The sequence below is a fragment of the Quercus lobata genome, chromosome 10 (assembly GCF_001633185.2).
Source record: "Quercus lobata isolate SW786 chromosome 10, ValleyOak3.0 Primary Assembly, whole genome shotgun sequence".
Taxonomy (NCBI): domain Eukaryota; kingdom Viridiplantae; phylum Streptophyta; class Magnoliopsida; order Fagales; family Fagaceae; genus Quercus; species Quercus lobata.
This window is the reverse complement of record NC_044913.1, coordinates 1142364-1164127: the sequence shown is the minus strand read 5'-3', so window position 1 is coordinate 1164127 and position 21764 is coordinate 1142364. Positions and strand designations below refer to the sequence as shown.

Sequence of the window (21764 nt, the reverse complement as noted above, 5' to 3'; positions counted from 1 at the left end):
AAGTCTATTCACCTTCCTTGTGAGAAGAACCAAAAATATTTACAATCTTAAGCTACCGCAAAATAGAGTAAAACATATAAACAAGGTTCACAACATTCAAAGAGAGGGGGAATTATTTAAAAATAATTTTTATCTATTAAAATTTTTACACTATAAAATAAATAAAAAGTACATTCTATTGGCCAATAGAGGGGATGCTTTTTTTCCCCACTAGGGGAGGGGCCTTAATTACTTCTTTTTTTTTTTTTTGCCACACTATTAGAAAGATAGATAAAATATAATTTATTACATAGGTGGCCTTCTTCTATTTAGGATCTTAGGCCATTGACTAAGTGGCCTAGGGTTCAACCAGCCCTAATTTTCATTCTAATAATGTGTTATATATTACACAAATAACAAGTCAAACATGATAATATATATCTCGCATTTTCTAGAGATGATTGTAATCTTCCAAGTGAACCAAAATACCAATGTGCAATATTAATTCTCTTTTGACATTGGTATTTGCATGCTAGCTAGGGGTTTGGCCCTGGGTTCCCTGGACGACGTGGTGATGGTGGTTGAGGTCTTTTCCTCTTGAGTTCCTGTCTTAGCCCTCGCTCATGTGGGTCTTTTGCCCATGGTAAAGGTGGGCTATTGATTTGTTTTACAATGACCGCTTCATATAATTTTTCCTCATCTCTTACGTAAGTTAACTTCTCTATTTTTTCACCTGATTATTACATCAAAGAACTTATCATAACATATTCAAAATAAAGAAGAAATTGATACCAAACTAAAAATATTCTACATATTTTGATCACATGAATGTTACATCAAAGAACTTTCACAACATATTCAGAAAATAAAAAATAAATTGATACCAAACTTAAACGATCGTACATACAGTTAGTTAGGAAGTAAAAAAGACATCCATCTTATTGTATTCATAATATTCCACTACATTTGTGGTTGTAAGGTTGTTCTCGACCTAGTTGGTTGATGAGTTAAGATTTATGAATCCCACGATATATCATCATACATCAATCATAACAAATTATAGAGGTTAAATTGATATATCCAAAAGAAATAGAAATTTTCTGTCCCATATTAGTTATTTCATTTTATACTCCAAACAATTACAAGTTGTCATGTGTTTGTGGTTTTTTTTCCCTTCAATTTTAAACACCGGTTTTTTTATAAAGAAATAAATATGTTGTGCCAAGTTATGTTGGATGAAGTATAAAATGGAAAATCCAAAATGGGAACACCGGAATTTTATTCATCAAGAAGAAATATTCTTAATGAATATTGGAATGGTGCAATTTATAAATGTTTGCTTCATTATACACTATTCATTAATCATTGATCTCAATCTAATTGTCTATAGGGAGGCTGGAGACTTAAAAGTTAGTTTGAATCCATCTAATTGATTGCAATAATTATCTCATACATCTAACATGCATCATTCCTTTCACAACGTATAAACCGCATAGGGTATGAATTCTATAGTTGCATGCATGTCATGTTTTCTCCGTCACTGTATGATGCATGAATATTTAGCTAGCAAATTAAAGAAAAGGATTGTAGCTCTAGTACTTTTTGGAGACATATTTAATAGACATTTGCATCTAAATATGGAGGTCTACACACAACAGGGGAGTGAAAAATAGAAAAGCTCTCCATTCCTCTCTCTGTTTCGCTCACACACACACACACATAAATAAATAACATAAGCTTTGATCTTTGATAGCTATACATACATGCCAAACAATATAAATTTAACGAAAAAGGTGCTGCTATTAGTCTTACCGGTGAAAAACAAGCTCCATGAAAGAAATAAGGTGATAAGTACAAGAAAAGCTAGGAAGAGGCCTCTCTTCAGCTCAAGCCTCATGTTGCCTTGTGGAAGAAAACTGGTTACAGAAATATCATTATATATACCCAGCCATGCTTCATGTTTGTATGTTTCTCTACAGTTTCTTTAGTCCTTTTCCTATATTAGAGCGTCAAAGTTCAAAAGGCTACAAGCACATGCCCAGGAATAGCAATTTATTCCTGTTCTTGTGTTAGGACTTTGCCTTTTAGCACGCCATGGTTGAAAAGGTACTTAATTTTGACACAAAAATGTCGGCTACAGGCCCCTCTATATTTAATATGTGGGATTCTTGAAACAGGTGGGGTTGTTGTGAATAATAAATTAGATAGCAATCACTGTGATTTGATTTCCAGTGGTCTCCACTGCCCTCTGCTTTCCTCCAAAGAGAAACTAGCTAGTTAAACAAAAATATTGTTTGGTTAATCAAAATGAAACTGTTATTTATATAAGAGTGTGATGTGCTTTGTCACCTGTGCTAGTTGCATTGATCATAGAGGATTAAGTATGAACTGTGATAGAATTAAGTTTTTAACTTTCGTGGAAGGAAGATTCAACTTATTTGATATTACAACCTATTAATAGAAGCATTAGATTTGTTAGGTAATATTTTCCAAGGAAATCTACCGGATTTAACTTGCACATAACCCACAAGCCCAAAACTTTAATTGACTTTCTGGATGATAGCACATTACATAGACCATAAACAGAGTGCAATTGTTGAACAGTGAAAGTTAAATGTTCTTCATTGGGGAGGTGTTGGAGGCCTATTTATTTTTTAGGCCTACTACAATAAAGCCCAACGCGGCAAGCATCACCCAGAAGTTAATGAAGGCCTAATCCCCAATACTGGACTAGACATTGATGAGCAAGTATAGCCCAATCCAAACACATACAAGTGCAGGTTGGGAGGGCAAGAAAGGATTTTTATTACCTATTTTGAATTCAATGGGAAATTTTGGAAGTAAGCTTGGTGTCTTTGCAAAACCCATGAGCCCACAAATAGGGTATATATATGGAAGGCTTCAAATTTCTAAATTGAATTGCAAAACATATCGGCCTTGGGAATGCACTTCTAATAGTAGTCCAATAAAGATATAGCAATTCATTATTCATGTTCACCTTATAATGTAGAAGGGAAACGCATGAGGCTTAATATTGTTTTAACTTAATCTGATGAATCAAGAAAAAACAAAACCTGGAATATTATCCCCCAAAAATAAAAGAAATTCTCTAAGAATTTAGTCTAGAAAAATACATATTTATATAGAAGCCATTTAGGGCTTCTGATAGTTCTCTGAAAATAAAATTTTCAAAAATACCCTTAAATTTCAATCACCTTCGCTAAAAGACCAAATTACCAAAAAAAAAAATTACTAAATAGCCTTGACTTTTGAATATCCAAATTCTTAAGAAAGTCTAGAGACACCTGTTCTATATCAAATTTTTATATTTCTCTCTATTCATTTTTTTTCCCTTATAAACCTTAGACAATCAACAAAAAATATATACATCGTACTACATATCATTCCACTGCATTCTTTTTTTCTTTTTCTTTTTTGAGAAACATGTATTGTACTATATATCGTACTCCCCATATATAGTACAAGAGATGTCTAATACATGAAATATAGGAAGGACTATTACGGTATTTGCCCATAGTTCACCCCAAGAGCTGGTGGCGGTTGTTGAGGAAGTATCTTAGCGGATAGTTTTGCCCAGCTGAAAGGTCGGCCTTTTCTTTGTTTTATAACAACAACTCTATACAATTCTTTTCCATCTCTTGCATAAATTAGCTTCTCCATCTTCTCACCTGATTGTTACATCAAAGGAATTACCAAAACATATTTAGACAATACAAACTACAAATAGATACCAGGTTTGAAATATCATAAACAAAGTACAATTGAAATAAATATGGCTTATATAACAACAAAAATCTCTGGTAGTCTTGTATTGAACTTCATAATTTTCATCATATTTATATTTATTAAATTAAATTATTGTAAAACAATAAATGTGAAGATACAACTTATATGCGTGTGTGGAACAATACAAAATTTGAGAGAAAAAGTTTAAAACTCGATCTTACCAGAAGTTAAAAACAAGTTTATATAACAGTGTGATATGCTTTCTCACCTATGCAAGACTTGCAAGTTGCATTGATAATAGAGGATTAGTATCAACTGTGATAGAATTAAGTTTATAACATTCGGGGAATGAAGATTCAACTTATTTGGTATTAAAAGTTATTAGAAGCATTAGATGTGAAAGGTAATATTTTCCTAGGAGATCTACCAAATTTAACTAGCCCATAGCCCACAAGCCCAAAACTTTAATTGACTTTGTGGACGATAGCAAATTACATAGATCATAGATAGAGTATTGTGCAAACTGCCAAATACATTGTGTGAGATTGGATGCTTACATCTGTTGAATGTGTTTAGATCTATAAACCTCAAATCTACATTAGATTCTTACAATTGATGTGGATTTGAGGTTTATGGATCTAAATACATTCAACAGATGTAAGCATCCAACCTCACACAATGTATTTGGCATAAGTACTAGAAAACCCTGATTTTCTACAATTGATGATGTCTTCTGTTGGAGGATTTCTTTTTTCACTTCCAAATTGCCATAAGAACTAGAAAACCCTAGCATTAGCACACACTAACCCATCCCTCATTAATTTTGTAAATGTTAATTTTTCCTTGGTCACTTTTATTTGTATTTAGTAGTACATACAGAATGACTTCTTTCTCTCTCCTCACATATCCCTAATTTTCTCTCATTTGCTGCCATTAATGTAAATTATTATCATTTACCATTGGTTTACTCTTACATTTGTTCATTTTGGCTTTTGCTAATTTCTTATTTGGATATAATTTTCAGGATGCCTAGTAGCCTCCATTACGTAAAATATCAACTTAATTATTAAGTGTAATTGCCTCCAAGGCTAATGCTAGCTAGTATCCCATTTGACTGTTCTAACTTGGCTAATGTTAGTATGCGATTTGACTTTTCTGACTTTTCAACTTGTACATGGGTTTGAAAGACAAGTCAATCAAATATCTACACGTTGTAAGGTTGCAAAGACCCAATGTGGAGTAGTACAAATTAACTTATTTATCCCTTAAAGATATATATGGAGGCCAAATTTCTAAATTGAATTGCAAAACAAATAAGCCTTGGGAATGCTCTTGGCATAGCTGTCCAATAAAGATATAGCAATTCATTATTCATGTTCACCCTATAATGCAGAACAGAAACACAAGAGGAAATTAAATATCATTCTAACTTAATGAAATCTTTGATTTAAAAAAAAAAACCTGGAGTCAACCAAAAATTAAAGAAATTTTCAGAGAATTCAGTTTAGAAAAATACATATTTATATAGAAGCTGTTAGAGTTTTTGATAGTTCTCTAAAAATAAAATTTACAAAAATACCCTTAAATTTCATTCGCAATCACTAAGGACCAAATTACCCAAATAAAATAGCCAAGATAAAATAAAATAAAATTTAGGTCTCAAAATAACATAAATTATTTAGTTTAATTACACAGACACAGCTATACGCCTTCACTTTTTGAATATTCAAATTTCTAAGAAAGTCTAGAGACACTTGTTCTACATCAAATTTTTTATATTTGTCTCTATATTCTTTTTTTTCTTTTTTTTTTTCTTATAAACCCTAGACACTCCACAGAAAATGTATACATCGTACTACATATCATTCCACTGCATTCATTTATATAAATTCCCCATATATTGTATAAGAGATGTCTAATACATGAAATATAGGAAGGACTTTTACGGTGTATGCCCGTGGCTCACCCCAGGAGCTGGTGGCGGTGATCGAGGAACAGCATAACATTTAGTTCCTTTTGGGCATTTGAAAGGTGGGCCACCTGATTGTCATCAAAGGAATTACCGAAACATATTTAGACAAAACAATTTGAAAGATCATAAACAAAGTACAACTGAAAATAAATATGGCTTAAATGACAAGTGTTAAAGATATATTAGCCCATTAGCATAGACCCAAGTCTAATTCTACTTTATGTGCAAACTAAGTCTCCTACTTGTACTAGAAGTCTATTAGTCTAAGGTTTAGTCTACTATATATACACATGTTATAATTCATTATAACACAGGATTTGTATTACACTATACTATATTATTGATGTAGCCATTTAGGGTTTCCTCCATGGATGTAGGCCGTTAGGCTGAACCACGTAACCCTCGTGTGTTATTGTGTTTTATACTTTATGCTTTCGCTTTCGCTTCCGCATCTATACTAGCATATTTAACATAGTGTATCAATACTAATATTTAACATAGTATCAGAGCCACCTTTCTGTGACTATGATTTTCTGTCCTTACGGTATACTTAAGAGCAATCTTTGTCTTCATCGGTATTTTTTTTTTTCGCTATGTTCATCTTCTTTGATTTCCTACTACTGCCGTCAAAACTCTCCGATATAGTCAAGCCACTGTTAGAAGTCGCATCAATACTGCAAGACCATTGCCTTCCTTAAACTACCGTCACAGAGCCAAACTTCATTCAAGGGATCTTCTCAGCCTTATCAAATCTCAAGATTTCATCAAATTTCCATCTTGAATTTGAGAGGGGGTGTTAAAGATATATTAGCCCATTAGTATAGATCCAAGCCTAATTCTACTTTGTGTGCAAGTCAAGTCTCCTACTTGTACTAGAAGTCTATTAGTCTAAGGTTTAGTCTACTATATATACACATTTATAATTCATTGTAACATAGGATTTGTATTACACTATAATATATTATTGATGTAGCCCTTTAGGGTTTTCTCCGTGGATGTAGGCCGTTAGGCTGAACCACGTAACCCTCGTGTGTTGTTGTGTTTTATACATTATGCTTTCGCTTCTGCATCTATACTAGCATATTCAACATACTGTATCAATGCTAATATTTAACAACAAGAAAAATATCTGGTAGTCTCTTCATCATAATTTTCCATATTTCATAAATATATTTATTAAATTAAATTATTGCAAGACTAATCTACGTAGCGAGTTTTTCAATTGAAGATAGTGAAGTTTATGAAATATTGATACTGACAAGTGAAAATTAATATCATATTAAAATTTGAAAGTAAAGATCTCCTTTTTTTTCCAGAAAGTAAGCTCTCCCTCCCCTCCCTACATGTCTTTCTATCATTAACAGGGAGTCAGGGACGGAGTAAAGTAAGCTTCACCATAGAAGCTTTTCAGCGGTTTTGAGACTACTGTAGGAAAACAAGTGGGTAAGGTTGCATAAAGGGTCTAGGCTACAAAGATTTTGTGTAAGTCTCTTGACTATTTGTAATTGTTTCTTCATCTTAAATTTTCTATAGGACTGTCTTTGTTCCCATATTGAGATTTCCTTTGAAGAGTTATTTTACCGATTTTCCATTTTATCACCAAATCTTGTTGTATTACTTTTATATTTTCTTGTTTTATGATTATGTGCATCTTGAACTATGATAAAATATAATTATATTATGGATTACATAATTGAAATAAGTTGATAATTAATTAATTAATAACTCTAGTTAAAACTTAACAAGACTTCTAAACTAGTTTTTTCAATCTGTATCAGAACATTTAGAGCACAAATGAACCTAAATAGATTTTTCATTTTGCAGCCATCTAATGTGTAAGTATTTACCCTTTTAAAAAAATGACGCTTTTAGTTTTTGTTTTTGAAGACATGTTTGCTATTCAGTTTGAATGAAAGGTTCACCATACCATGCCTCTCTCTTTATCGTACACACACAAATAAAGAACAGAAAATTTGTAGCTATAGCTATATACACATGCCAAACAATATAAAATTTATAGAAAAAAGTGCTACTCTGAAACAGACTTACCTATGAAAAGCAAGCTCCATGCAAGTAGAAGAAGACCGAGGAGTAGACCTCTCTTGACCTCAGAATTCATGATACCTTGTGGAAGAGATGCGTGAGTGAATATCACAATATATATTATATATATACCCAGCCACGTTTGTTTTGTGTTTTTCTCTGCAGTTTCTTTAGTACTTTCCCATATTAAGTCTTGGTCGTCCACTATGATTACATACTCTCTAGTCTCCATCCTCTGTTCAAACCGGGTTTTTAGCTAGGGGAAAAGTGCACCTTCCCTTCATCATCCTCTGTTCTCAACTTCGTGTTTGACTAAGTCAAACCCCACACAGCCAATCAAGGCCAAACATGCCACCCTCATTATTCATAATTATCTTATTTATAATATACAATATTGTGCAATGTTCTTTTTCATATAATCTCTAACTGTTGCGCGCGTTGTGGACTATTTGGCCACACAATCCAACATATTCTGCACACTATAGACTGACTCCCATCAAAACCAAGCTATGGCTTCATATATGCCTAAGTTAAGAAATCGATCATCTAAGGCGTCTAAGTTTTGGTAGTGCTTGAGGATGTAAATTCAAAAGTAGAAAGTAGCAAAACAAAACTTCCTGATCGATGGTCTTGTCAACGAGTATCCAACGTGGTTGCTTCTCTATATTTTCTAACATCTCTCATTTTCTTTCTTTTTGTCCTTTACTCTATCAAGTAAGTTCATCTAACATACTTATAATATTGGACACCAAATTTGACCTATTGATTGTAATTATCTTGTTGAACCTAATTGATTGTGATTGATGTTGATTGACATTAATTGATTGATGCTATTAGATCTAGAGAGAGATTTGATTGCTATTTGAATTCTATTTCAAAATAGGGTTAGCTTAATGTATGGTCGGCATATATTAATTATCTATTTTTAGAAATATTTTATGGAAAATTGATTATCCTAAAATGGTATAATAATGTGTCCTAAGGGATACGTTAGTAAAACCCTTCAAAATATAATATAATTATAATCCCATTATAAGTTTATTTTCTTTACATGATGTAATTTGGGGACAATTTTTAGAGGACTCCATTTAAAAGAAACCAAAGCTCAATTGATCATGTCCAAGTGCGGTTTCCTAGTTCATATATCCCTTTCTTTTATTCTTCCTTAGTTTCTCAAATACAATCCCCACCCCCCTAGAATTTATTGTCTGACATTAGTTTTGGAATCAATGTTGATTGCTTAAAATTACACTATTATCTTAGTTTTGGTAAGCAATATCACATTAATTTCATGTTTAATTACATGTAAAATTTATGAGTTTGAAATATTTAATATACTCATTACATATATTTTTCTCTTGTATGAGATTAAAACCAGTCAGTTAATGATTCAAACATGTAGCAAAGAGAATCCAATGGTCAATATCAATTGGAGCATTGAATAAGTCAAAACGGAATCTACTCATCTACTTTGGGAATGTCTTTTTGCAAGAAATGTTTGGGCCCTTTGTCGAGGGAAGCTTTAGAAATGTCCTAATAAAGCTCAAGATATTTTCATGCTCTTTCGATGTCTATTGGATAAACTTCCACAGCAAGAGTTAGAAAGATGGGCATTGACTGTTTGGGCAATTTGGAATGCTTGAAATAAATTTTATTTTGAGCATATCCAAACCCATCCAAAGGTTATTCTTGATGGAGCAATCGGTTTTCTGCAGGAGTGTCAGAGGTTGGTAGCTGCTCAGTGATTTGTTCTGTATATTTATGTTGATTTAGTATTGTATGTCCACGGGTTCTAATTGTTCTGCATATCTGTTGTTTTTCTACACAGTAGTGTTTTCTACATAGTGTTGTTTTCTGTACAGTGTTGTTCTTCTGCACAGTGTTGTTTTCTGTACAGTGTTGTTCTTCTGCACAATGTTTGTTTCTGTACAGTGTTGTTCTTCTACACAATGTTTGTTTCTGTACAGTGTTGTTTTCTGCATAATTGGTTAGTTTCTGTTGTGTTCTTTTTCCGCACAATGTGTTTTCTTTACAGTGTTGTTTGTGCAGACTGTTGTTTTCTGCATAATTGGTTGTTTTCTGCAGAATAGGTCTGATTTCCCCTGTATTGATGTTACAAGATTCTTATGTAATGTTTCTCATACTTTATCTAATAAAATTTCTATCGTTTATCTAAAAAAAAAATAAGTCAAAAACTTGTGAGAATAAAAAAATGGAAGAAAGAAATTTGTTCAAGCCAAAATTGGAAAAATCTTGATATAGAAACATCCTGCACTATTTTAGTATTTTTGCCATAACTTCTTGCATAGATGTCCAATTGACCTAATTCTTGAAATCACAGAAAGAAAACTCGAATATCTAAAACCTTTTAGTTTACCACAAATTAAGAAAAAAAAAATTTCGATGTCAAAAGTGGGCTGGAAGCTGACAGTAAAAATAATTCCAAAAATTTAGGGATTCACATCCTAAATTTGAGGGATTTTCTTTTTTTCTTTTGGAGGAGGTTGAGGTTATAGAGAAGGAAAAATCCTGTAACTTCTCTCATCTTTTGTTTTATTTTTTAAAACATTTAGCATTATTTTTATGGGTTTTTTTTTTTTTTTTTCCGCATCATTATATGTGGCTAAATCTCTAGCCAGGGTTAGAGGTGCAAGGATGGAACTAGGTGGGGCCTGTGCCTGAGGCCCCCTAGTCTTGAGAAAAAAAAAAATATATATATATATATATATAGAGAGAGAGAGAGAGAGAGAGAGAGAGAGAGAGAGAGAGGTATATTTTTTACAATTTTATATTTGGGCCCCCTCTTTCAAAAATTTTGGGCCCCTTCCCCTATAATGTTACATCGATTTCATTGTAATAGCATTTGCATTAGTTGTAAAATATCATAAGCTCCCAAATTTGTCTAATCAATCCCAAAATGCACCCACATCAGTCTATGTATCACTATGCAAAAATACATTTGTGTTAAAATAGTTATGTAAATTTACACAATTACTGTAGCACAAATGCATTTTTGTACAATGATACATAGACTGATATATGTGTATTTACATAGACTTTGCATGCTAGAAACTTAGGACCTGACCAATTAATGCTAGGAACTTAGGACCACAACCTTTTCGAGCTCCACCACTCTGCCGCCGACATCATCTTCCTCACCAACGAGTTCTCAGAAGTTGGAGAAGATCTTGAGAGAGAGAGAGAGATCATCCTACAAGATCTTGAGATTACCATCCGCCACATCGACACTATAGCTGGAGACAATTGCAAACCTTGGCCTTGGTCCTCCCATGGCGCGAAGGAATCATTGACCCACCACCCGCTAGGATGGATCATTCTTCTCTCTCCTCCATCACTCACCAACACCACTCCTCTTACTGTGTTAAAATCGTTAGAGATATATTAGGCATATTACATTGGGCTAATATTCCTAATATATCTCTAACACCCTCCCTCAAACTCAAGGTGGAAGTTCGATGAAAGTTTGAGGTTGGATAAGCATAAGAAGACCCCTTGGAGATGCCTTGAAGAATCCCTTTGCAGAAACCACAATGAAGAATGTGCTAATTGACCAATTTCGGAGTTTCAAATGAAGAAACGAAATCCAAAATTGGAATCTATGCAAAAAACTAAGCAAAATAGGCCTTTTTGGAAATTTTAACTTTTGGTCAAAGGTCAATACAAAAGTCAAACTCAACAAAGGTCAAAGTCAACGAGTCAGTGCTCACGGGTCAAATCCGGGTGGTCCGAGTCAGGTCAACGGTCAGCTAAGTGACATGGTGTTGACGAGGCAATACTACTAGCATGGCGAGCTGCGTAGCTACTAACGTAGGTAGGACTGACGTGGCTAAATAATGTCATCAGATGATGTCATGAAGACATCAGCAACAGTCTTCCAATGCATGTGGTGCGTGCAAGACCCAAGAGGCGAGTGTAATCGACGTTTAGCACCTGAAAGCACGTGCCACACTGGATGACCTCCGGATTTCACAGCTTGGCAGATCAACAGGCTACAAGGTCGTCAGGGCAGCATGTGTAACCATGGGAGGATTTGAACTTGAGAAATCTGCATCGGCGCATGGAGAAGTTGGCCGAAATGGTGGCGGCACGTAGAGGCGTGTGCAGTGGTCAGTGGAGGCCAGACTTCCGGGTTTTTCTCGCGGGAGGCCAAGGGGCACATTTGTGTGGTTGGTTTTATTAGGCGATGGCTTGATGTGCACAAATCTGAGAAGTTAAGTTACGGTTTTCTTAGTTGTTGGATTTTAACATAGCACTGAGCCACAATGGCTGTGAGATGCCATGAAGTCTAGATCTAGCAAACAAGCATATGTGACTTTAGATGGTGGTGTGCACATGAGAATCTTCTTTACTTGCTGTAGAGATGTTTGTTTGATGGCAAGAACGAAACCCAACTCTAATACCATGTTAAATTACCAATTATCCCAAAAGCTTAAGCTAATGGGATATGGTAAATTTAATTATTTAACCACATACTTCTAACACTACCCCTCACGTGTGGACAGAAACTACCTTCTAATAGGTGAGGTCCAATATGTGGAAATTTAAATGGGAGGTAGAGTGGAGGAGACAAGGATCGAACGCAAAATCTCATGCTCTGATACCATGTTAAATTATTGATTGTCCCAAAAGTTTAAGCTAATGAGATATGGTAAATTTAATCATTTAACCACATACTTCTAACAAAAATACTCCACTTCTGGGTTTTGCTTTTTATGTTGGATCTCAGTGGATTGATTTATTTATGGATTTTTCCTTTTGTGTGTATTGGATTGGATTTTTCTAGTGTTGGAAATTTTGGGGTTATGCCAGTTTTGGTCTTCAAAGGGATGCTGGAGACATTTCTGGCAAGGTAAAGGATCGATATTAGTGGTAATGTGGTGGAGCTTGGAGAGATTGTGAGGGGAGGAGGTTGAGATTTAAGAGAGACGGCAATGGCTGATTGGTTTTTTGTTTAATATAAGACTGAAACTTTGTTAGCGTTAAAAGTGAGGTTAACGCGTTAATGCTTACATGGATAAATTCACAACATGTATTGATGTAATTGGAGAATTTAAAGAACCGCAACCAAAATACTGTACTTAAGTTTGAAGATTATCATTCATATCATGATTAGCATTCAATGTACCAAATATGCCCTTAATTATAATCTTACATTCTCATATTGTGTTGCATAAATAAAAAACCAAACATAGTAACACCTCACATTCCCTAGAGTAGGTTGTAATCTTCCAAGTGAACCAAAATAACAAATACACATATATACTATTTTGACATTGGCATTTGCCTACTAGGGGAGTGGATGGGGGGATTGGTTTCCTTGAGGAGGCGGTGGTGGTGATTTTGGTACTACAGACGTACTTAGACTGCGCTTGAATGAGTCTTTTACCCAAGGTAAAGGTGGGTTGTTGATTTGATTTATAATGGCAACTCCAGACAATTCTTTCTCATCTCTTGCTTCAGTTAACTTCTTCATGTTCTCATCTGGAGAATATAGATACCAAGTGAAAAAGAGCATAAATACAATTATTTGGGAAGTAAAAAAGACATAATCTTATTATACTTCATAATATTCCACTACAACTTTTGGTTGTAAGAACTTATTATATATACTTCAATCCTAGTGTTGCTACTTATAGTAGAACTTACTCACGTGACCATACACATCTCTAACATACTGTTTTACTTGTGAATTTCTTCAATGCTTAAATACAACAATTCATGTCTAATCCTAAAGTAACAACTTGATTAAAGTAGGTCTTGGTAGCAGCTTCACTTGGAACACCCCCGAATCTTCAATACATTTACAGAGAAAATGACCTAAGAATGCTTTAATATGTTCTGGAACTTTATGGCACGAAACCCAGGGCTTGGGTCATCATGCATGGGCCTAAATTTGAGAATTCAGTAATCTTATGGTTTGATCGGTTAAATTAATAGAGTCAAGCTTGTAGTTGAGGCAGCAAATTAACTGAGCAATTCATGAGCTTGTGTCTTTCAATGTAGATCGTAAATCACATTTAGACAACATTATGAAAACGACTTGCCAACACTAATAGAATTTAACCCTAACAAGACACAGGAATTAATAAAGAACACAAAATTTGAAGCTATAGCACTCAATACATGCCAATCAAAATAAAATTTATTAAAAACTAAAAAAGTGCTACTCTTAGTCTTACCAGTGAAAAACAAGCTCCATGCAATAAATAGGGCGGTAAGTACAAGAAAACCAAGGAGTTTGCCTCTCTTCAGCTCAAACCTCATGTTGCCTTGTGGAAGAGAATTGGTCACAAGAATGTCATGATATATACCCAGACATGTTTGTATGTTTCTCTGTAGTTTCTTCGGTCATTTTCCATTACTGCGTGGTCAGAGTTCAAAAGGCCACAAAGCCTTTAGTGGGTAGTTCGAAGGCCACAAACACATGCCACCAAAGGCCAGTAGAACAAAATTGACAAACTTTCATTTTAAGATACAATAATATTTTTACGTATCGACTACGCAAAACATATCCCACTAATATGCTCATCATTACTCTGGAGAGAGCGCATCATGCATGAATATAGATTGAGAGATTGAGACAGAAATTCAATATTATGATAAAGAAATTTCCTTCTTTACCACTCTTGATTAGTTTATTATGGCACTCCCCCAGCATAGTGCACTGACACTAGCTCCGTTGCAATTTTTTATGATGAGTGAGACAAATAGGTGGGGTTGTTTGTGAATAATACATGATGAGAAGTGGTAGGTCACACTCACTTTATAACACTGAAGACCAGAGATATTGGTCTTTTTCCACCAGTATCCAATTAAGGTGGTGGTTTATTTGCTTTTTCCTAACATCCCTCATTTTTCTTCCTTTTCCTTTTTCCAATCAACTTGAAAATCATCATCCAACTGCAGAATACTAGTGCGATTTGAGACCATCAATCACATTCATTTAATCTTATTATGAGTTTATTTTCTTTCTATATGTTTGATGTAATTTGGGGACTCTTAAAAGGTATTGTATGCTTCTTCTTTTTTGAACACTATTGTATGCAACTGATTAATAATAAATTTGGGCCTAAACCAAGTTCCTAGATCGTATCATTTATGTGATGAAGATAAATTCCCACAGTTTAGTCATTCCCACAATTTAATAACGTAAATTTACTATAAAGTTTGGCTTCAAATATGTTTATAATTTTTGGTTCCAACCACCAATAGGAAAATGACATGTATTTTTATCATGCGCAATGCACAACTCACTTAACCCAACTAACTAAGTGAGTCATGTGCAATGCACATAATAAAACACGTGCTACTTTTTATTTGTAGTTGGACCATTAATTGGCTCTAAACATGTATGCAGCCAAAACATTTTCTTCATTAAATATATGTGAAACAAATTTGAAATTAAATTGTTAAAATTTAATAGAATTTAGAATGAATTTGAGATCTATATTTGTTAATAAATTCGAATTTAGAATAGGAACTTTCAACCCAAACTTCTTTTTTCCTTCTTAAGTAAGCACATTGAAATTGACAGCATTGACTAGATTGGACCAAATGGACGGAAATGGGCTGAAGTAGATCGAATTGGCCCAAATGGATAGAATGGGTCAAAGTGGACCAAATGGACTAAAATGGACCAATTAGACCAAAGTAGACCAGAATTGACCAAAATAGACTGAGGTGGACTAAATTAATCGAATTGAACCAAATGGACAGAAATGGGCTGAAGTGGATCAAACTGGCCCGACTGGAGTGGATGGCCTGAAGTGGACCGATTGGATTAAAGTGGACCAGAATAGACTAAATTGGACCTAACAAACCAAACTAGACAGAAATGGGCCAAAGTGGATCAAACTAGCCTGAATGGATTGAACTGGACCTAAGTGGACCAAAATAGACCTAATAGATTGAACTGGACTGAAACGCTACGCTAATGTGGCTAAACAGAAATGTAGCAACAATTAATGCTATTCTTTAGCTTTTAAATATTGTATTGATGAAGGAGAGAATTAAATAAAGTATTAAAGGAAACAAAATTGAGAATTAAGTCATTCATTGTCAATAAAGAAGAAAAAATGTGGAAAATTGCTAACAGCTGATGATGTCGTGATGCAACAAGAACTATGCAAAAATAAATGGAAAGACTCCATATTATTATTATATAGTATAGATTGTTCATGTCAAAATTAAATTTACAATATTTTGATGTTAGTATATGCATATATCGCGAAAAAAGATGTCAGAATTTGCATGTTGGTGAAATTTACATTATATTTAAGGGATGACTAAGATCAAGAGTCTCATTATTCAACTATATAACAACTTTTGATGTTCTTAATGAAAACATTTAGGATTCAAATCCTCTCTCTTCTCTGACTGTTGAATTATTAAGAGAGAGAGAGATGACTAAAACATGAAGTACAAGGAATACATATTAGGGGTGTGATCCTCTGTTCCCTCCCGGGGGTGGTGGCGGTGATTCAAAAATTCGTCCTTTCTCTAGTTTTGCAAAGCGGATAGGTGGGCTGTTCCTTTGTTTTACAATGACAACTCGAGACAATTTTTGGCTCTCTCTTGCGTAAGTTAACTTCTCCATCTTGTCATCTGATTGTTGCATCAAATAAATTACCACAACATATTCAGAAAATAAAGAAGAAATAGATACAAAGTTTAAAATATATAATAAATAGTTTGAAAGTAGATATAAAATAAAGGTGTGAAGTTCATCACAATTGATTTGGAAGTAAAAGAGACATCGATCTTTAGTACCCATCTATTGTACTTCATAAAGTGTTTGCTTGTTAATTAAAAGTTTTTAATGCCTATTATTATGGAGATGTGAGTGGAAAAAATAGTATTTTTCTTACCGGTGAAAAACAAGCTTGATGCAACAAATAGGATGGTAAGTATAAGAAAAACAGGGAGGAGGCCTCTCTTGACGTCAAACCTCATCTTGCCAGACTTGCCTTGTGGAAGAGATCTGTGAGTGAATATCACAATATATACGCAGCCATATATGTGTTTGTCTCTGAATTTCTCTGTAGTCTCTTTAGTCCTTTTCTTTTATTAGTGCGTCCAAGTTCAAAAGGCTACAAACACATGCCACCAAAACCCAGGCACCTAGCACAGGAATATTAAAGTGCTTATCATTGTAGCATCTTTAGTCCTAGACTTTGCCTTTTAGCTGGCGAAGTTGACAAAAATTTCATTTAAAATCCAATAATATTTCTAAGTATTGACTTTTGACACTAAATTGTCACATAACATATACATCCCACTAAGATATGGTCAGTCCAAGAGATTTCCTTTCAATTTGATGGTGGCCAAACTTGTGGTATTTGATCATGAATGCGTGTTTAATTAAAAATTGGAGAAGGTAAGACTTCTTAAAGTCGATACAAAGAAACCACCAACAGGATTATGAAACTAAAAGTTTTAGTTACACAATCCAAAACTAGTTTATTTGTCAATTTCAGAAAACAAAACTAGTTTGTTTAATTGTTTTGTTCTGCACTATACACTCAGTCCATCAAAACCAAACCATATATGGCTGCATATATGCATTAGTAAAGAAATCTATCGTCTATGTTTCGATGGTGCTCAACAATGTAAATTGAGAAGTAGAAAATCGCAACACACATCTAAGGCGGTCGTTTCTTTGTATTTTCATAACATCCCTCATTTTCTTCCTTTTACTCTATCAACTAAAATCATCTAAAATCCAACTGCAGAAATCATACTTTTAGCTTGGACACCAAATTTGACCTATTAATGTTAATTAATTTTGTTGAACCTAATTGATCATGATTGATGTTGATTGACATTCATTGATGCTATAACACTTAGAGAGATTTACTTGCCATTTGAATTCTATTTCAAAATATAATATAATCTCATTATAAGTTTATTTTCTTTACATGATATAATTTGGGGACTCTAGTTTATGGACTCTATTTAAAAGGAACCAGAGTTCAATTGATCATGGTTTAGTTGGAACTTTTCTTCTAGTGCTTCCACTCCCATAGTCACTTTACGACTCCAAAGATCGTTCAAAGCCTCACTGCCAACCATAGAATTAGTAATGGTATGAAGGGGCTAATCCAATATTCCTACACATCTGATCTCATATACGAAAAAATTTATATATATAAAATTTTGTCGCCAGAAGGACAAATTAAAGAGAATTAGCATGTTTGTTCCTCATTAGTGACACCAATAATGGAATCATTTTTAAACATACATTTTAGATCCAGTATGTTATGCTAGATATGAAATTGAGAAATATGCAATCAAACCTATACATATTTGACCAGTTGATGCTCTAACTCATAAGAATTCTGATTGAATATGAATAATTCCGCTAGAGTTAAGCTCAGACTCAACCAGAATATACTAGGCAGGAGAAAAATACATGTAAGGAGAGGCTGAGATCTCATTTATGCCACAAACTTGAACAGGCATCAAATAATATCTAGTTAGAAATACATATTTCACACCCAATGCCGTAGCCAATTTATGAATCCATAGTTTTGTCTAAAAACAAAATTATGACTCAATAGACATCAATAACCTCGATACCAATAATAGAAAACAGTATACATGCATCACACGGGACATCGTCTAGTCTATATATATATATATATATATATATAATAAATGAAGCTGAGAGAAATTTAAATTAGAATTTCAATTTTGTGCCATGTGTTCTAAATTATTTATTCTTAAAGAGTTTTAATTTTAGAATCAAATGTGGGACCACATCATAAATATTCATCCAAATGAGTTATTAAGTACAAAAACCAAAGAGTCTAGAATAAATCAATCATAAAAAATAAATAAATAAGTGCTTCACAATAATTTTAAAAAAAATAGACAATTTACATTTTATTCCTAATAATATCCTTACAAAATTTTTTAAAAAGTTAACAAAATATAAAAATGACTATCAATAGTATTTAAATTATATATATAGGAATTATATTATGCATCTTATTGTATATCTTTAAGTGTATCCATGTATATGCATGGGGTTACAAGCCAGTTACTATAAACTATGGTAATGTAATTCTCTTTATATTATAATATAATATTCATTCTCATAATGTGTTACACAAATAATGAATCAAACATGATAATATCTCGAGTATTTTTTTTTTAATAAATTTGGATTTAGAATAGGTGCTCTCAATTTAACCTATCTTTTCCTATTAAGTGAGTGCACAAAAATGGACTGAATACATCAAAGATGGACTAAAAGGACCAAAGTCGACTGATTTGGATTGAATATAACTGAATGAACCAAAACTAACCGAAGAGGATCGATTAGGACTAAATGAAAAGTGGACGGAATAAGAACGAATGAACCGAAAAAGACCAAAGTGGATAAAATGGACTGAATGGGACTAAATTAGACCAAATAAGACTAAAGTGGACAAAATGGACCGAAGAGCAGAAAAATGGACCGAATAGGACCAATGTAGACCGAATAAGACCAAAGTGGATAGAATGAGACTGAATAGGACCAAAGTAGACAGAATGGACCAAATATGACCAAATGGATCGAATGAGACCAATTAGAACTGAATGGACCAAATTGGGCCAAAGTACACAACATAAATATAAGGGAAACAAGTTTGTAGTGGTAAAATTTAGTTTACAAATCAAATATATAAAAAAATGATGTTATGAAGCCTTCAAAGTGAGGTAGTAAATACATAAATAGAATATATATGATATTAAGTTTTATTAATTAATTCTTATTTAAACATACAAGTCATGCATCATAAATAAATATAGGACATTCAATGTTTGGCAACTTAATGTCAATTTGAGTTTTGATGTATTTGTCATCATAAAAAATGGTGCACATAGTTGTTATTGTGGTTGAATTTCTGGTTTGATAGCATGGGCTCTACGCATATTTTTCATATGAAAATTGAATGATCTTCCTCTACTTGGTTTTGAATTTTCATGCTCTATTTTTGTTCAATATTTCCATGCTTTCACAAAAAATACACTTTCTTTATTCAAATTTTCATTAAGTTTTGATTCTTTTTGTGAGTTTCTATCTGGGTTCTAAATGATTTATGAAATTTATCTTAAAGTATTAGTATAGGATAATTGCAGCTTAAGTGTTAGACGAAGTTCCCCAAAGAAGCTTGGGATAGAAACACACGCATACACATATATTTTTTTATAAGTAGTTTGGATAAAAATTAAAAAAAATGGTTGTCATTGGGTTAATCTAGAGCTACAATATGAAGGTTTAGGCTATATATAACAAATTTTTTAAGCATTTGCTTTTGAGTGTATCTCGCCCCCCTCACTCAAAATCCTAACTCCGTCCTTGGGTTCTTGCTTCTTATATAGATATATGAGTCAAGCTTAGCCTAATTCTTTTAATCGTATAGGAGTTTTAGGAAAGTAAGTCTGCTACACATCCTTTAATGTGAAGAAATTTGCATTGCATACAAACATGCTTTGGAAGCAAGTCAAAAACTTAACTACACGCCACTCTAAGAAAAACAATTCCTAATGGAGTCTAAATACAAGCTAAAAGTTAAACATTTTGGCTATTATATAGTATATATATAGATATAGATATGGAAGAATTGAAAATTTTAATGGTTAAACATGTTGACAAACTGACAACAAATTTTACAATTCTCTCTTGGATGTGATTTTATTTGGCAGTACCAAAAAAAATTAACGGTTATTTTTATAATTTTTTTTTTCATTGGTTTTGATTTAGAAGATTTCTTTTAATTAAGTGGAACTCCCTATTTTATTAAATGGTTAATTCTAAAATGACATTTACAGTAAATTGTATTATTTTGGGGTCGTAATTTGCCTATTGATGACATTTACATCACATTATGAGATGACATAGACATAAAATACAAGGAATTTCCATAATGAATTGATTCATAAAAAATTTATTTTTAAAAAAAACGTAGTCTATTAGGGTTGCGACCCTATGTTCCCTGCAGGAGCCGGTGGTGGTGGTTCAGGAACTACTGATGCCATTAGCTTTGCCAAGTCAAAAGCTCGACCTTTGTTTTGTTTTATAGTACTGATAGATGCATACAACTTTTCCCCTTCTCTTGCGTAAATTAACTTCTCCATCTTCTCACCTGGTTCTTGCATCAAAGAAAACAAATCACCACAACATATTCAGAAAACAAACAAGCTGATAAAATAAAATAAAATAAGCTGAAACTGTTGTCAATTGCAATTTCATCACGGTCAATTTGGAAGTAAAAAGGACATCCATTTGTAGTAGCCTTGTATTGTACTTTGTAATATTCCATTACCATTTTTGGTTCTAAGGCTAGTCTGCCTCATAGTTCAGTTAAAATTTAGAAATCATGCATCACAAACGTTCATCACCGTATCATCTTATGGAAATTAAACTTGTTAAAAATAACAGCTATATGATTAAATTCATGATTTTATAATAATTTAAAATTTTAAAACAAATAATAATTTATTATAGTATTAGAACAAGTAATCTAAATTAGAACTCTATCTCCATTCTTCGTCCTATTTAAAAGGTTAAAAGGCTTAATTCCTATTGAATATTGGAGAGGTGTGGTAAAAAAAATGTTTTGCTGCTAGTATTTTCTGTACACATGTTAGGTATTGATTTGCATCTAATATGGAGGTGTATACAAAGCTATTGAATGAAAAGGCTCTCCATATCTCTCTCTTTATCCTTCACACACGTACACACAAATAAACTAAAAACACAAAACTTCAAGCTATAGCTTTAAATACATGCCAAACAATATAAAAATTTACAGAAAAAAGAAAAGCTTCTGCTCGATCTTACCGGTGAAAAACAAGCTCCATGCAAGAAATAGGGTGGTGAGTACGAGAAAACAAAAGAGAATGTTTCTTTTGACCACCTCATACCTCATCTTGCCTCGTGGAAGAGATGCTTGAATTTCACAATATACATATATACACACGCAGCCATATCCATGTATGTAATTCGTCAGCT

The 21764-nt window shown here is 33.2% G+C and overlaps 2 long non-coding RNA genes across 2 annotated transcripts; both read right to left on the bottom strand.

Moving 5' to 3' along the window:
• Positions 1-235: 235 nt before the first annotated feature.
• Positions 236-2003, bottom strand: LOC115965753. Its single transcript, XR_004086150.1, has 2 exons — positions 1792-2003; positions 236-712 (listed from the first exon to the last, which is right to left on the bottom strand). It is a non-coding gene; the product is annotated as an uncharacterized LOC115965753 (long non-coding RNA).
• A 3364-nt stretch (positions 2004-5367) lies between these two features.
• LOC115963114 lies at positions 5368-7915 on the bottom strand. The gene is made up of 2 exons (XR_004085700.1): positions 7748-7915; positions 5368-5766 (listed from the first exon to the last, which is right to left on the bottom strand). It is a non-coding gene; the product is annotated as an uncharacterized LOC115963114 (long non-coding RNA).
• Positions 7916-21764: the final 13849 nt, after the last annotated feature.